The 10,565-nt window shown below is 41.2% G+C and overlaps 1 pseudogene; it reads left to right on the top strand.

Moving 5' to 3' along the window:
* The first annotated feature begins 9,660 nt into the window (after window positions 1-9,660).
* On the top strand, window positions 9,661-10,094 carry LOC140528661 (mediator of RNA polymerase II transcription subunit 21 pseudogene; annotated as a pseudogene).
* Window positions 10,095-10,565: the final 471 nt, after the last annotated feature.

Here is a 10,565-nt window from a genome sequence, read left to right as displayed (position 1 = left end):
AGGTGTTCAATTGTTTCAGTCATGTCATATATCTCTCCCCCCCCCCCCAATTTGGGGTTTTCTTGGCAAAGATACTGCAGTAGTTTGACTTTTCCTTCTCCACATCCTTTTATAGATGAGGAAACAGGGTGAAGTGTCTGAGGCTAGATTTGAACTCATAAAAATGAGTCTTCCTGATTCCAAGCCAAGTGCTCTATCCAATGTGCTGCCCAGCTGCCTCTTCTTTCAGGTAACATCCCTTCCAATACTTGATGACAGCTATCATTCCCCCAACAGCAACAAGGCTTCCTTTCTTTAGGCTGACCATCAAAGTATAGTGGAAAGAACCCTGACTGGAGTCAGAGGGCCTAGGTTAAAATGCCATTTCTGACACTACCTATGTGAAGTTCAGCAGACCATTTCAACTCTTTGGGCCCCAGTTTCCTCATTTATAAAATAAAGAGGTTGGGAGTGTGTCTGAGGTGTCTTCTAACTCTAAATTTGTGATTCTATCAGAGAGTTAGTCAATATCTCTGCCAGAAGCATAACAAATCAAATGTCTCATGTCTCAGGAATGGAGGAATTTTTAATGAACTAGAGCTCTTTCCTCTCCGGGTTTTCTTTCCCTGTTCTCCTCTTCCCTGTCTCGTTATTCCTCAGTCTCCTTCAAAGGATTCGAACTCTCATACCAGACCCAAGTGTGGGGGAATGTTATATCTTCAGAAGCTTTTATCTCTTGATCTCAGCTGTTGTCAAAGGTTCTTTCCAGATCTATACAAGTTGACTTTTGGGACACTGTACAGCCAGCCTCAGCCTCTTTCCTCAACTCAAAACCATCACCACCAACCACCCAATGGATATCTGGGTATTCCAAAGGTTTTTAAATTCTCCTCATCCAAAACTGAGCTCATTAACTTCTGCTTTTGCTTCCAACTCTTTTCACTTCCTAATTTTCCTATTTCTTTTAAGGTGCCATCATCCCACTAGGCAGAGAGGTTTATCAGCATTGAGTCTTTATCTTTCCTTCTTTCTCTCTCTTCCCGTGTTATCAGTTGCTAAGTCCCATTGATTTGACCTTCATGTTATCTTTTTCCTCCATCTTCTCATGTGGCTACTACTCTACTTTTAGCCTATATAGCCTGTTGCCTCCCAATTGGAGCCTTCAGTAATCCATTGTCCACAGAACTGCACAAATGATGTTGCTAAATTGCAGAGAAGATCAAGGAAGGTCCAGTGACTCTCTGTTTGGCTTTCAAAGTCCTTCAGCATCCTGCTCCAATCTAACATTCTGGGTTTTTGCATTAGTCTACTTCTTGAACTCTGGATTCCAGCCAAATCATTGTTGAGTCATTTTTTAGTCACATCTAACTCTTCATGACCCTATTTGGGGTTTTCTTGGCAAAGTTACTGGAATGATTTGCCATTTCCTTCTCCAGTTCATTTTACAGATGAGGAAACTGAGGCAAACAGGGTGAAATGACTTGCCCAGAGTCACACAGCTATTAAGTGTCTGAGGCAGACTTGAACTCAGGTCTTCCTGACTCCAGGCCCAGCACTTTGTACACTATGGTGTCACCTAGCGCCTATTCAACCAAACCAGCCAGCTTGCTTTTTACATCTCCTATCTCTGTGCTTGTCCATGGTCCATCCTCCTTGCCTTGAATGCACTTCCTCCTCACTGTTACATGTTGGAATCTCTGGATTTCAAGGCTCTGCCTGTCCCTAGTGTACCTAGTTACTAGGACCCTTCCCCTGGGACAGCAAAACTTTGTTTGTATTTTATATTTAATTTTCTATGTATCTTTCTCTTTCCATCCTCTTGAATGTGAACTTTCTGAAAACAGGGACTGTTTCTTTTTTCCTTTGCACCCCCAACACCTAGCACAGTGCTTACTAAATGCTAACTAATCATGTTTCTTATCCTCAGAGTCCAAATCCATTGCTTTCCAGCTCATCAGCTCCCTTTCATGAGTTCTGTCTCCATTAGAATTTAAGCTCCTTGAAGGTAGGAACTGTCTTTCTTTTTGCTTGTATTTGTGTTCCCAGCACTTAGCAAGGCACCTGGTACATGGTAAGGCTTAATGTATGCTTGACGCTTTGCCCAGGACAGACACTTAGAAAGTGCTGAATAAAATGATTACTCAAGGAAGAGAGGAATGGAGGGAGGAAGAAAGAGTAGAAGGATGTAAGGTAGGAAGAAAGGGAAAGAGGGAGAAAAGAATGAAGAAAGGAAAGGAGGATGGTAGCAAAGAAGGAAGAGAGAGTACAAGGATGGAAGGGAGGGATGGAGAAAAGGGAGAGAAGGAGGAAGGAATGCAAGAGGAAGGGAGTGAGGATGAAAGAAAAGAAGGAAAGAAAGAATGGAAGAAGAAAAAGTGGAAGGGAGGGAGGAAAGAAGGAAGGGAGGGAGGAAGGAACTGTACCTTTCAAGGTTCAACCTCCTACATAAAGTCATTTTTTATTCTCCCCTCACCCCCCATTATCTTATTGCTTTTTGCTCCTCAAGTGACTTGACATTTATTAATATTTTAGTTTTTCCCAATTACATGTAAAAACAATTTTTGACATTTTTTTTCTAAAAAAAATTTAGTTCCAAATTTTCTCCCTCCCTTTCTTCCTTCTCTCTCTCTCTCTCTGATGTTTACTTCTCTGGGTACATGCTGGATTTCTCTAATAGAATGTCAGCCTCTTGAAGACAGGAACTAGTTCTTATTTTGTCTCTGTATCCCCACAATGCCTACCACAGTGCATTAGGTGCTTAATTGATATTTGTTGAATTTCTAGATAAAGATGGGGAAATGGACCTATTTGATGGTGTAGGGGACTTCCAGACGAGAAACTTCCTTCGTCAACATGGCAGGGGATCTTCTCTGTAACTTACACCATCTTCAGAAGCACCCTAGAGTAATGAGAGGCCATGTTTTGCCCAATATCACCCAGCCAAATGTGGCAGAAGGGAAACTTTAAATCACATCTTCCTGAATCTAAGGTCATCTCCATCTGTACCTCTAATTTCTTTGTTGAATTAAGATTGAATTGAATTTGGGCAGCTCAACTGACCTCCGTGGGTGTCAGTTTCCTCAGCTGTCAAATGAGGGGCTTGAGCTAGATGACAAATGATGCTCCTTCCAGTGGTCAGTCTCTGATCCTATGATGGGTTGGATTTTTCCAGTTTACTGCTACACCTAGGATGTGACTACATTCATTTGGCTTATAAAGAGAAGCAAAATTACTTTTACATGTGATTGGGGGAAAATAAAATATTATTAGAAAAAAATAAAAGAGAAAGAAAAACAGTTCTGGGTAAATGCTACAAGATAAAAATAATGAAATTATGATAAGCATATGATGTTCTTCATTGTCAGGAAGCTTTTCATCAGCCATGGTTACGTACTTTCAACTCAATAAAATATACCATATCTTTTATGGGGCTTGACCATTATCTTTATGGATTTTAATTGATCCATAATTAAGAGTAGACTTGAGTGATATTAGAATCCCATCTGATTGAGAAAGCATCATTTAGTATAAGATAGTCATAGACTGTATAGACTCACAGAGGGGTAAGAGACTTTAGAAATCATCTGATCCAATCCCCTCATTTTACAGATGAGGAAACTGGGTCCCAGGGGGAGGGAATGTCTCGTCTAAACTCACCCAGCAAAGAGCAGTTATTATTAGTTGTATGGTGTCCTTGGGCGAGACACTAAAAGAAAATCTGTTTGCCTCAGTTTCCCCATGTATAAAATGGAGATTAAAAAAACCAACTACTTCTCAGAGTTGTTGTGAGGATAAAATGACATAATATTTATAAAGTACTTAGTATAGTGTCTGACACATAGTAGGTGCTTAATAAATGCTGGTTATTGTATTTTTATCTGTTAGTTTATTTTTCTATTGTCTAGATTCGAAGTTCTAGACTCTAGAATTTAGATCTCCTGATGCCCAGTCTTGTCCTGAGATAATAACATGATTAACCAGAGTGGAATGGGATGCCTCAAAAGGTGAGTTTCTCCTCTTTGGAGGTCTTCAGTCGGAAGCTTGTCTGATACTTTTCAGTCAGGGATTCCTTTGGTGCATACGTTAAATTTGAAGGCCACTGATTCCCTTCTAGCTCTCATATTCTGTGACTTGGCAGCCCACGAAATACTTGTGGAATGAATGAATAAGTACATGATGATAACGTTATTGATGGACAGCTCTACAGAGTAGATTTCTGATCCCCTCTTAAGTAACATCACCCCCAAGGAAGACTTTGTAGTTACGGTTTCTTGGGCATGGAGTCCCCAGCTGCTTTCCCTTGCCTCAGTCCTAAACAAAGAGGATGAAACATCTAACTCTAGGCTGATTTGATTTATTATTAATACTTCTAATTCCTTTTTCTGCAAAAAGCACTTTCTTCACAGGCATCCTGTGAATCACGGAATGCTAGCATTATTCTAATAACCTGAAAATGCAAAAGATGCTTCCAGGTTTATAAAACATTTTGGACACATTCTCTCATTTGCTCCTTGTAACTACCCTGGAAGTAGGTGCTGTTGTAATTCCCATTTTACAGATCAGTAACTGAGGCTGAGGCTAAGTGACTTGTCCAGGATCACACAGCTAGTAAGTGACCAAGGCAGGATTTGAATACTCTTTTTTTTCCAAAGAAGAAATTGAGACCCAGACAGTTTGTAATTTGCCTATAGTCACAAAGGTAGGAAAAAGCGTCTGGAAGCATCATTTTTTTTTTGGGAGGGGGAGACAATCAGAGTTAAGTGACTTACCCAGGGTCACACAGCTAATAAAGCGTCAGATGCTGTTAATTATAGGGCTGGTGCTCTATCTAGCTGCCCCACCCTCTTTTTTGGAGTATGACTCAAGCATACATAATTAGACTTTATTTTTTTTACTACTCCAGAAGCTGGGGTGGTTTCCATTTCTGCAGCTATTCCCTGTGGTGTACACCCACTGCTACCTGCATGCTGCACACACTAAACACCTGAACTGGTTTGAATGTAGCCTTCTCAGACGTTTGGGCATCTCTGAGTAAGCATCCTAACTATAGGGTTCTGAGAAGACAAATGCGGCTATTAGGTGAGGCTAATGGAACACCAGGGAGTGGTAGCTCAGGATGGGGTATATAGCTGATAGCCATAGCCTCCAGAGTATGAATTATGAACTTACAGAAGCCTAGAGAGTCTTCATCACTCTGGTTACATTGCATAGAATAATCCTTAGGAACAAAGCAGCACTATTTCTTTTGATGTGTTACCTTCACAAAGCATCAACTCCAGGCATTTCACTCTTATATCAAGTCAATACGGCACTGCTGTGAAGGAGGAGAGCTCATCCATTGCATCCATTCTCTCCACATGTGTGCTCTGAATGCCTCAGCCCTCAATTTAACTGCAACTTGGTTCTTTACTAAACAGGGATGAAGAACTAGTTGACTGGTTTTGCTAGGGGTTTTGGTCATCCACAGTCTATAAGAGGGAATAGAAAACTGGCAGTCTCCCATTTTAAGGTGTGCAGTCCCTGACTGCCAAAGTCCTACAACCTCTGAGGCTCAAACAAGATTGATAGATGAGGAAGAGGCTGAGAGAGTGCTTTTAAAATGGGAGCTGCCCCTAACCCTACATTAGTAATAAAGGCCCAGCCCTTTGGCATGGTCTGGACTGAGATGTCAAGCAGCTTGAAGAATGGCCCAATTTCCTCAGGATTACAGACTTGAAGGGGGATGCAATCTTAGGGAAAGCCGCCCAGGTAACCGAATTCTGCAATGCAACATACCTCTGCATAGTGACATATGACTTACCTCTAATGCTTTTCTTTCTTTCCCAACACTTGGCTCTATAGTAAAAACATAAAAATGAATTAGGAGAACATCAGCCTAGAGTTCTGGGCTATCTTTGCTTGTATGAGTTGCTAGAGGGAACCTGGGAGTAGCAGAATGGCTGATGTCCTCTGAAGGACTAGTGGCATCAGCAGCTGTCTCCTTCATCTCATAGCTCGATAGACCCGCTTCCCAGATTATACCAGCAGTCTATTTCTTGTCTCCGGATGTCATCTGAGCTGACGAGAATTTTTGGAATCAATCTTTCTGTGTAATGAAATAAAAAAAAAACAAAACAGTGGGTAAAATGTTTACTCAGTCTAGGCTCAGAAAGTTTTCTTTTTGAAATCTCAGAAGCACCTGCAGGGTGAATCAGTTAAACTCACTGTCAGTTTTCTCAGGCAAATGGGACTGAATGTTTATAGAGGACATTGCGGATATGGAGGAGTGTGCATGTTTGGGTAGCACTGGGGGATTGGTGAGGGCGCCAAAGGCAATGCACTATCAACCAATAAAACTCAGTGGTGCCCACACTTAGCTCATCAAATCAAGCCTTGCTGTCATACTGAGAATGAATTGGACTTTGTGGACTGATTGCAGCATCTGTGAAAACAACAAATGGAAAAAGAGAACAAATAAGCTTGTATGGGTCCTGTCGGTGCTTCTGGCCAGGCCTGTCAATGCCCGCAGTGGAAGAGAAAGCAAACATTGGTTGCTGTGGTGGAAAACATAGAGGCATAGAGGCTGGAAATTGGATGAGACCTTGGGGATTAGCTGGTCCAACCCCTTCATTTGTCAAATAAGGAAACCAAAGCCTTAGGGAACAATGTTGCTTGCTCAAGGACACCTACTAAGGAAAGGAGGAAGATTAGAACCTTTTTTTTTTGATTGATATATCTGAGACGGAGGAAAGATGACCTCTCTTGAGTTGGTGGATACATACCAAAATGGCCAGAAAAAAAGGTGGCATAATGCTATTATACACACACACACACACACACACACATATACATGATGCTATTATATATGTATATATAATATTTGGCATAATAGAAAGCTGATGCCAAAACCACAAAGACCCTGGTTTAGATCCTGCCTCTAAGAAATACTCGATGTGTGAACCTGGGCAATATGTATTATGACCCCTCAGTGCCCTGCGCATCTTTCTAACACTGTAAGTTGCAGAATAGGTGTTAATCTACATTGGTAGAGTGACTTTCCTCACCTGGGAGTTCTTTGCTGCTATTTGGTCATTTTTCAGCTGTGCCCCACTCTTCATGATCTCATTTGGGCTTTTCTTGGCAGAAACACTGGGATAGTTTGACATTTCCTTCTCCAGCTTATTTTACAAATGAGGAAAAGGAGGCAAACAGGTTCAAGTGATTTGCCCAGGGTCACAAAGTTAGTAAGTGTCTGAGGTGGGATTTGAATTCAGGAAGATTAGTCTTTCTGACTCCAGACTCAATGCTCTATCCTTTGCACCATCTAGTTGGCTAGGGAGTTCTTCATATCTATGAAATCAGTCAGTCTCTATCCCTCTTGATATTCACACAGTCTTGAGAGGTCGGTACTATTGTGTTATACATTTTAAAGATAAAGAAGCTGTGACTGAGAGAAGTTAAATGACTAACCCAGGGCTATGCCGCTAGAAAGTGTCTGAGTCAAGATTTGAACTCAGATATTCCTGACTCCAAAGCCAACCTTTTCTAGGCCATGTTCTCTAATTGAGCTTTGCTTTAAGTACAAATATTAGCTGATTGTGGTGCACATTTTAAGCAATCAAGCTTTTGATGCTCTCAAAGAAAATGACACATAGGGCACTGTCCATTCTAATGACATCCTTTGTCATCTGAGAATTCTACTACAGATTCTGATAACCCAGCTCAGCCTTTAGGAAGTACCTTCTGCCACTGGGAAGTCCCTAATTTGTGATCATCTTTATAGGGATAAAAATCCTCCCTCCAGGAATCTTTTACTAGCTGGCCCCAAGTCTGGGGCCATGATATCACTTAGTAAGTTTCAGTTGCAATTCAGGTTTTGGAAAAGAGAAGGGTTGTATGTCTTTTGCCTGGCTGTAGAGGTTAGAACTAGGAGGGGTGGGATGAAATTGAAGAGATAAAAATCTATTCAAGAGCTTCTTCTAGAGGGAGTCAATCAGTCAACAAGCACTTTTTAGGCACTTACTGTGTGCCAAGCAAGGTGTTATGCTCTGGAAATGCAAAGAAAAGTCACAACTAAGTCCTTATCCTTAAGGGGTCACATTCTAGTGAGGGACCCAGCATGTAAGCAGTTATGCACCTGGGAGATATATGGAGGTAACCTCAGAAAGAAGGAAGCTCCATTGAAACTATGTCTTGACAAAAGACTGAGAAGCTAAGAGGTGCTGATGTGGAGAAAGAACATTCTAGGTATGGAGGACAGTCAGTGAAAAGGCTCAGAGTCTGGAGATGGAGACATAGTGAGGAGGTCAGACTCTCTAGAATGAGAAGGGATGTAGCAGCAGCCAAGTGTAAAGAGGGCAGGAAAGATAGGAAGAAGTCAGGCTCAAGGGTTTCAGAAGACAAGCTTCTAGCAGACTTAAAGGAAGGTTTGGTGGTCACTTCTTGGTAATGATGCAGAAGGGATTCTCAGTCTGCTGTGGGTGACACTGGTGGCCCTGAGTGCCTTCCAACTCTGACAAGGTGAAATTCGGTGATTCTGTGTAGCTGAGTCTGGATATTTGATGGACCTCCTTTGGCAAAAATCTTCCAGATGGCCTGTTCACACTACTGTGATTAGCCTTGTTTTTGGCCTTAACTTTCTGCTGAGAGAAATATCATTAATGAGAATAAAATGTAAACTCAGGACCTTTTCTGGGTGGATAGGTTGTACAGTAGATAGCGTATCAGGATCTGGTATCAGGAAGACATAGTTGCTTAACCCTGGGCACTTAATCTCTCTCAGACTCAGTTTTCTTATTTGTAACACAGGGATAATAAAAGCATATACTTTGCAAGTGTGTTGAGGAAGAACATATTCCAAGTCCTTTGTAATCCTTGAAGAGCTATAGGAACCTGGGCTATTATTAGACTCAACAAAGTAGGGGCTATTTCTCCCTCTTAAGAGCTAAGATCTCTGAGGGCAGAGACTATTTTCCTTACCAGACCTCAGGCTCTCAGTGAACACACTGTGTCTCTCCCTAGTCTCTAAGGACTGTCCCCATCAATCTATCTCATGGTCTGAGGTTGGGGGCTGAAGGCAGGGCTCCTTGTCCATGCAGATAAGTAGGAAAGGATGAATATCTACACATGAATTTCCATCTTAAACTCAATCTGTACCAAACAGAATTCATTCTGTTTCTCTTTAATCTGTTCTTTCTCCAGATTTCTGATTTCTATTGATGACATGATCATAGATAGAGCTGGAAGAGACATGTTCATCCAGTGTGATTTTTATGGTTGAAATTTAGACCTAGGAAAGGTTAAATGACTTGGTTGCTATCACAAAGGCAGGAAATATCAGAAGCCGTAACTGAATTCAGATTTTCTGTCTTCAGAGCCCCTGAACCATGAGGCATCTTTGACTCTTCTATTTAATCATCTTATTCAATCAGTTGCTAAATCTTGTCAGTTCTCCCTCCATAACGTCTACCATATCCATTCTGCTCTCTGCACTCTAATGATCAGGCCAGTGGCCATCCCCCTCCTTCTGGCCCTCATTGTTTTCCACTTGGACTTTCAAAAGTTTCCTTATTAGTTCCCATGCTTCCTCTCTCTAATTCACCCTCCACAAACTGCCAAGATCATGTTTCTAAGTCTTGTACTTGAACATGCCCTGTTTCTGTTCAGAAATCTCCCATAGGCATTGGTGTCAGTACTGGCAACATGGCGGATTGTCTCACTCAGCTTCAGGGTGCCATCAACTCGCTGGCAGAGTAGTTTTGTAATGCCATTGGAGTGTTGCAGCAATGTGGTCCTCCTGCTTCTTTCAACAATATTCAGACAGCAATCAACAAAGATCAACCAGCAAATCCTAAGAAGAATATGCCCAGCTCTTTGCAGTATTAATTGCATGAACAGCAAAGGACACAGATGTTTTGATAGATTTGTTACCTAGTGAAGAATCTACAGCTGCTTTGCAGGCTGCAAGCTTATGTAAACTAGAAGAGGAAAACCATGAGGTTTCTACATGTCTTGAAGATGTTGTTTACAGAGGAAATATGCTTTTAGAAAAAATTCAGAGTGGTCTTGCAGACATTACTCTGACACAGTCGAAGACAAGAAATGGTACTGACAGCAAGGCTCTTCCAGATTCCTAGCACCGGTTTCCATACAGCACGTGCTAAAAAATTGAACTGTTTTAATACAACCTAAGTTCTGCATCAAATTTAGATGTGAATTGTACTAACATTTGCAAAAACATATAAAGTGTTGTGAGATGACTTATGTCTTTAGTAATTCTGAACAATCTGCCCATGTCACTTTTGATATAGAATAAGCCCTGTAAAATGCTGAGCTGTGGTAAATTTGTGAATTGAATCAGTTTTAAATTATTTTGTTATCCTTGTTTCCATTGTTATCTGTATAAAGTTAAATTTCTTTTTGCTTATTGAGGATGATCTTGCTTTCAGGGTCTTATTAATATAGTTAACTAGAGTCAGCTCTAAAGTCCTGTGTTGAAACAAACAAAAAAAGAAATCTCCTGTGACTTATCGTCATTTCTAAGACAAAATCCAAACTCCCCAAAAGTGAGTATTTGCAGCCCTTTGCAGTGGGCTTCTACCTACTCC

Source organism: Notamacropus eugenii, chromosome 1, assembly GCF_028372415.1.
Source record: "Notamacropus eugenii isolate mMacEug1 chromosome 1, mMacEug1.pri_v2, whole genome shotgun sequence".
Taxonomy (NCBI): Eukaryota; Metazoa; Chordata; class Mammalia; order Diprotodontia; family Macropodidae; genus Notamacropus; species Notamacropus eugenii.
The sequence above is the reverse complement of the archived record's forward strand: the minus strand, read 5'-3'. Positions and strand labels throughout refer to the sequence as shown.